A 7,500-nucleotide genomic window follows, 5' to 3' on the forward strand; every position below is an offset into this window, starting at 1 on the left:
GTTCCCTCGGTCGGCCGAAGGGAGTTTTGGCGACCCCATCCGGACTTCCGTGAGACTGCCGGCCACCAGGTCAACCCGTTACTTTCAATGGGGTTGACCTGGTGGCCGAGCAGGGACTTAGAAATTTTTTCAGCCTTTTTCTGGGGTTGACCTGGTGGCCGAGCAGGGACTTAGCCATTTTTTCAGCCTTTTCCTGGGGTTGACCTGGTGGCCGAGCAGGGACTTAGCCATTTTTTCAGCCTTTTCCTGGGGTTGACCTGGTGGCCGAGCAGGGACTTAGAAATTTTTTCAGCCGTTTTTTCCTCCGGGTTGACCTGGTGGCCGAGCAGGGACTTAGTAATTTTTTTCAGCCGTTTTTCCTCCGGGTTGACCTGGTGGCCGAGCAGGGACTTAGAAAATTTTTTTCAGCCGTTTTTCCTCCGGGTTGACCTGGTGGCCGAGCAGGGACTTAGCGATTTTTTTTCAGCCGTTTTTCCTCCGGGTTGACCTGGTGGCCGAGCGTCTCGCCATCCGCGGCCGGAGCGAGAGAAGGCCACCAGGCCAGCCTGCGACGCCGCGGCCGTGGATCGGGCCCCTGGAAGTCGGAAAAAAAATTTTTCACCGACCCCCAAAGGGGTGCTGGGGGGACACCCAGACCACTCTCCGGGAAAAAAAAAAAAAAACGGAAAAAAGGATCGGGCCCACCCGAGGCAGGGGAGTCACCGGGTCAACCCGGACCCTGTCCCCGCAGGAGAGCTCCTCCAGGCCAGCCTGCGACGCCGCGGCCAGGGATCGGGCCCCTGGAGGTCTAAAAAAAAAAATTTCACCGACCGCCAAAGGGGTGCTGGGGGGGCATCCAGAGCACTCTCCGGCCGAAAAGGAAAAAAACCTCGGAAAAAAGGATCGGGCCCACCCGAGGCAGGGGAGTCACCGGGTCAACCCGGCGCCTGTGCACGAGAGGTCCCGCCGGCCAGCCTGAAACGCCCCGCCAGGGATCGGGGCCCTGGAAGTCTGAAATTTTTTTTCACCGACCCCATACGGGGTGGCGGGGGAAGGCATCCCTACCACTCTCCGGCCAAAAAATGAAAAAAAAAAAAAAAACGGAAAAAAGGATCGGGGCCACCCGAGGCAGGGGAGTCACCGGGTCAACCCGGCGCCTGTGCCCGAGAGGTCCCGCCGGCCAGCCTGAAACGCCCCGCCAGGGATCGGGGCCCTGGAAGTCTGAAATTTTTTTTCAACGACCCCAAACGGGGTGGCGGGGGAAGGCATCCCTACCACTCTCCGGCCAAAAAATGGAAAAAAAAAAAAAACGGAAAAAAGGATCGGGGCCACCCGAGGCAGGGGAGTCACCAGGTCAACCCGGAGCCTGCACCGCGGGCTGGGGCCGGACGGACCCCGATCAGCCCGGGTACCCCTGCCCTGGGGCTCGGGGCTTCCGGACACCAGGTCAACCCGGAGCCTGCACCGCGGGCTGGGGCCGGACGGACCCCGATCAGCCCGGGTACCCCTGCCCCGGGGCTCGGGGCTTCCGGACACCAGGTCAACCCGGAGCCTTCCCCCCGCGGGCTGGGGCCGGACGGACCCCGCTCCGCCCGGGTCCCCCTGCCGCGGGCTCGGGGCTTCCTTCCCGTCCGGACACCATGTCAAGCCGGAGCCTGCCCCCCGCCAGACAAGCCCCCCAGGCCACCCTGCGACGCCGTGGTCACGGATCGGGACCCTGGAAGTCTTTTTTAAAAATTTTCAGCGACCCCAAAAGGCGATCTGAGGGGCATCCAGACCACTCTCCGGGCCCAAAAAAAAAAAACGGAAAAAAGGATCGGGGCCACCCGAGGCAGGGGAGTCACCGGGTCAACCCGGCGCCTGTGCACGAGAGGTCCCGCCGGCCAGCCTGAAACGCCCCGCCAGGGATCGGGGCCCTGGAAGTCTGAAATTTTTTTTCACCGACCCCAAACGGGGTGGCGGGGGAAGGCATCCCTACCACTCTCCGGCCAAAAAATGGAAAAAAAAAAAAAACGGAAAAAAGGATCGGGGCCACCCGAGGCAGGGGAGTCACCAGGTCAACCCGGAGCCTGCACCGCGGGCTGGGGCCGGACGGACCCCGATCCGCCCGGGTACCCCTGCCCCGGGGCTCGGGGCTTCCGGACACCAGGTCAACCCGGAGCCTGCCCCCCGCGGGCTGGGGCCGGACGGACCCCGCTCCGCCCGGGTCCCCCTGCCGCGGGCTCGGGGCTTCCTTCCCGTCCGGACACCATGTCAAGCCGCAGCCTGCCCCCCTCCGGACAAGCCCCCCAGGCCACCCTGCGACGCCGTGGTCACGGATCGGGACCCTGGAAGTCTTTTTTAAAAATTTTCACCGACCCCAAAAGGGGATCTGAGGGGCATCCAGACCACTCTCCGGACCCAAAAAAAAAAAAACGGAAAAAAGGATCGGGGCCACCCGAGGCAGGGGAGTCACCGGGGCAACCCGGCGCCTGTGCCCGAGAGGTCCCGCCGGCCAGCCTGAAACGCCCCGCCAGGGATCGGGGCCCTGGAAGTCTGAAATTTTTTTTCACCGACCCCATACGGGGTGGCGGGGGAAGGCATCCCTACCACTCTCCGGCCAAAAAATGAAAAAAAAAAAAAAAAACGGGAAAAAGGATCGGGGCCACCCGAGGCAGGGGAGTCACCGGGTCAACCCGGCGCCTGTGCCCGAGAGGTCCCGCCGGCCAGCCTGAAACGCCCCGCCAGGGATCGGGGCCCTGGAAGTCTGAAATTTTTTTTCACCGACCCCATACGGGGTGGCGGGGGAAGGCATCCCTACCACTCTCCGGCCAAAAAATGAAAAAAAAAAAAAAAAAACGGGAAAAAGGATCGGGGCCACCCGAGGCAGGGGAGTCACCGGGTCAACCCGGCGCCTGTGCCCGAGAGGTCCCGCCGGCCAGCCTGAAACGCCCCGCCAGGGATCGGGGCCCTGGAAGTCTGAAATTTTTTTACAACGACCCCAAACGGGGTGGCGGGGGAAGGCATCCCTACCACTCTCCGGCCAAAAAATGAAGAAAAAAAAAAAAAAAACGGAAAAAAGGATCGGGGCCACCCGAGGCAGGGGAGTCACCAGGTCAACCCGGAGCCTGCACCGCGGGCTGGGGCCGGACGGACCCCGATCAGCCCGGGTACCCCTGCCCTGGGGCTCGGGGCTTCCGGACACCAGGTCAACCCGGAGCCTGCACCGCGGGCTGGGGCCGGACGGACCCCGATCAGCCCGGGTACCCCTGCCCTGGGGCTCGGGGCTTCCGGACACCAGGTCAACCCGGAGCCTGCACCGCGGGCTGGAGCCGGACGGACCCCGGTCAGCCCGGGTACCCCTGCCCTGGGGCTCGGGGCTTCCGGACACCAGGTCAACCCGGAGCCTGCCCCCCGCGGGCTGGGGCCGGACGGACCCCGCTCCGCCCGGGTCCCCCTGCCGCGGGCTCGGGGCTTCCTTCCCGTCCGGACACCATGTCAAGCCGCAGCCTGCCCCCCGCCGGACAAGCCCCCCAGGCCACCCTGCGACGCCGTGGTCACGGATCGGGACCCTGGAAGTCTTTTTTAAAAATTTTCACCGACCCCAAAAGGCGATCTGAGGGGCATCCAGACCACTCTCCGGACCCAAAAAAAAAAAAACGGAAAAAAGGATCGGGGCCACCCGAGGCAGGGGAGTCACCGGGTCAACCCGGCGCCTGTGCTCGAGAGGTCCCGCCGGCCAGCCTGAAACGCCCCGCCAGGGATCGGGGCCCTGGAAGTCTGAAATTTTTTTTCACCGACCCCATACGGGGTGGCGGGGGAAGGCATCCCTACCACTCTCCGGCCAAAAAATGAAAAAAAAACAAAAAAACGGAAAAAAGGATCGGGGCCACCCGAGGCAGGGGAGTCACCGGGTCAACCCGGCGCCTGTGCCCGAGAGGTCCCGCCGGCCAGCCTGAAACGCCCCGCCAGGGATCGGGGCCCTGGAAGTCTGAAATTTTTTTTCACCGACCCCAAACGGGGTGGCGGGGGAAGGCATCCCTACCACTCTCCGGCCAAAAAATGAAAAAAAAAACAAACGGGAAAAAGGATCGGGGCCACCCGAGGCAGGGGAGTCAGCGGGTCAACCCGGCGCCTGTGCCCGAGAGGTCCCGCCGGCCAGCCTGAAACGCCCCGCCAGGGATCGGGGCCCTGGAAGTCTGAAATTTTTTTTCAACGACCCCAAACGGGGTGGCGGGGGAAGACATCCCTACCACTCTCCGGCCAAAAAATGAAAAAAAAAAAAACGGAAAAAAGGATCGGGGCCACCCGAGGCAGGGGAGTCACCAGGTCAACCCGGAGCCTGCACCGCGGGCTGGGGCCGGACGGACCCCGATCAGCCCGGGTACCCCTGCCCTGTGGCTCGGGGCTTCCGGACACCAGGTCAACCCGGAGCCTGCACCGCGGGCTGGGGCCGGACGGACCCCGATCAGCCCGGGTACCCCTGCCCCGGGGCTCGGGGCTTCCGGACACCAGGTCAACCCGGAGCCTGCCCCCCGCGGGCTGGGGCCGGACGGACCCCGCTCCGCCCGGGTCCCCCTGCCGCGGGCTCGGGGCTTCCTTTCCGTCCGGACACCATGTCAAGCCGCAGCCTGCCCCCCGCCGGACAAGCCCCCCAGGCCACTCTGCGATGCCGTGGTCAGGGATCGGGACCCTGGAAGTCTTTTTAAAAAATTTTCATCGACCCCAAAAGGGGATCTGAGGGACATCCAGACCACTCTCCGGACCCCAAAAAAAAAAAAAAAAAAAACGGAAAAAAGGATCGGGCCCACCCGAGGCAGGGGAGTCACTGGTTCAACCCGGAGCCTGTGCAGAGAAGTCCGCCAGGGCAGCCTGAAACGCCGCGGCCAGGGATCGGGCCCCTGGAAGTCTGAATTTTTTTTTCACCGACCCCAAACGGGGTGCCGGGGAAGGCATCCCTACCACTCTCCGGCCAAAAAATAAATAAAAAAAAAAAACGGAAAAAAGGATCGGGCCCACCCGAGGCAGGGGAGTCACTCGTTCAACCCGGAGCCTGTGCAGAGAAGTCCGCCAGGCCAGCCTGAAACGCCGCGGCCAGGGATCGGGTCCCTGGAAGTCTGATTTTTTTCCCACCGACCCAAAACGGGGTGGCGGGGGGGAGGCATCGCGACCACTCTCCGGCCAAAAAAGGAAAAAAAAAACCGGAAAAAAGGATCGGGGCCACGCGAGGCAGGGGAGTCACCAGGTCAACCCGGAGCCTGCACCGAGGGCTGGGGACCGACGGACAACGCTCAGCCCGGGTACCCCTGCCCCGGGGCTCGGGGCTTCCTTCCCGTCCGGACACCAGGTCAACCCGGAGCCTCCCCCGCGGGCTGGAGCCGGACGGACCCCGCTCAGGCCGGGTACCCGTGCCCCGGGGCTCGGGGCTTCCTTCCCGTCCGGACACCATGTCAACCCTGTGCCTGCCCTCGCCAGACAAGTCCCCCAGACCAGCCTGCGGCGCCGTGGTCAGGGATCGGGACCCTGGAAGTCTGAAAAAAATTTTTCACCGACCCCAAAAGGGGTTCTGGGGGGGCATCCAGACCACTCTCCGGACCCAAAAAAAAAAAAACGGAAAAAAGGATCGGGCCCACCCGAGGCAGGGGAGTCACCGGGTCAATCCGGAGCCTGTGCAGAGAAGTCCGCCAGGCCAGCCTGAAACGCCCCGGTCAGGGATCGGGCCCCTGGAAGTCTGAAACAAAATTTTCAACGACCACAAAAGGGGTGCCGGGGGGGCATCCCGACCACTCTCCGGCCAAAAAACGGAAAAAAAAAAAAAACGGAAAAAAAGGATCGGGGCCACCCGAGGCAGGGGAGTCACCAGGTCAACCCGGAGCCTGCAGCGCGAGCTGGGGCCGGTCGGACGCCTTCTCCGTGCGGGTCCCCCTGCCACGGGGTCGGGGCTTCGTTCCCGTCCGGACACCAGGTCAACCCGGAGCCTCCCCCGCGGGCTGGAGCCGGACGGACCCCACTCCACCCGGGTCCCCCTGCCCCGGGGCTCGGGGCTTCCTTCCCGTCCGGCCACCAGGTCAACCCTATACTTTCAATGGGTTGACCTGGTGGCCGGTTTGCTTTTCGGCCACCAGGTCAACCCTATACTTTGAACGGGTTGACCTGGTGGCCGGTTTGTTTTTCGGCCACCAGGTCAACCCTATACTTTCAATGGGTTGACCTGGTGGCCGGTTTGCTTTTCGGCCACCAGGTCAACCCTATACTTTGAACGGGTTGACCTGGTGGCCGGTTTGTTTTTCGGCCACCAGGTCAACCCTATACTTTCAATGGGTTGACCTGGTGGCCGGTTTGCTTTTCGGCCACCAGGTCAACCCTATACTTTGAACGGGTTGACCTGGTGGCCGGTTTGCTTTTCGGCCACCAGGTCAACCCGGTTCCTGCCCCCGCGGGCTGGGGCTCGGCGGATACCGCTCCGTCCGGGTCCCCTTGCCCCGGGATCGGGGCTTCCTTCCCGTCCGGACACCAGGTCAACCCGGAGCCTCCCCCGCGGGCTGGAGCCGGACAGACCCCGCTCCGCCCGGGTCCCCTTGCCCCGGGCTCGCGGCTTCCTTCCCGTCCGGACACCAGGTCAACCCGGAGCCTCCCCCGCGGGCTGGGGCCGGACGGACCCCGCTCAGGCCGGGTACCCGTGCCCCGGGGCTCGGGGCTTCCTTCCCGTCCGGACACCTTGTCAACCCTGTGCCTGCCCTCGCCAGACAAGTCTCCCAGGCTAGCCTGCGACGCCGTGGTCAGGGATCGGGACCCTGGAAGTCTGAAAAAAAAAATTTCAACGACCGCAAAAGGGGTTCTGGGGGGGCATCCAGACCACTCTCCGGACCCCCAAAAAAAAAAAAAAAAAAAAGCGGAAAAAAGGATCGGGCCCACCCGAGGCAGGGGAGTCACCGGGTCAACCCGGAGCCTGTGCAGAGAAGTCCGCCAGGCCAGCCTGAAACGCCTCGGTCAGGGATCGGGCCCCTGGAAGTCTGAAACAAAATTTTCAACGACCACAAAAGGGGTGCCGGGGGGCCATCCCGACCACTCTCCGGCCAAAAAACGGAAAAAAAAAAAAAAACGGAAAAAAAGGATCGGGGCCACCCGAGGCAGGGGAGTCACCAGGTCAACCCGGAGCCTGCAGCGCGAGCTGGGGCCGGTCGGACGCCTTCTCCGTGCGGGTCCCCCTGCCACGGGGTCGGGGCTTCGTTCCCGTCCGGACACCAGGTCAACCCGGAGCCTCCCCCGCGGGCTGGAGCCGGACGGACCCCACTCCACCCGGGTCCCCCTGCCCCGGGGCTCGGGGCTTCCTTCCCGTCCGGCCACCAGGTCAACCCTATACTTTCAATGGGTTGACCTGGTGGCCGGTTTGCTTTTCGGCCACCAGGTCAACCCTATACTTTGAACGGGTTGACCTGGTGGCCGCTTTGCTTTTCGGCCACCAGGTCAACCCTATACTTTGAACGGGTTGACCTGGTGGCCGCTTTGCTTTTCGGCCACCAGGTCAACCCTATACTTTGA

This window comes from Lepidochelys kempii, unplaced genomic scaffold, assembly GCF_965140285.1.
Source record: "Lepidochelys kempii isolate rLepKem1 unplaced genomic scaffold, rLepKem1.hap1 scaffold_83, whole genome shotgun sequence".
Lineage (NCBI taxonomy): Eukaryota > Metazoa > Chordata > Testudines > Cheloniidae > Lepidochelys > Lepidochelys kempii.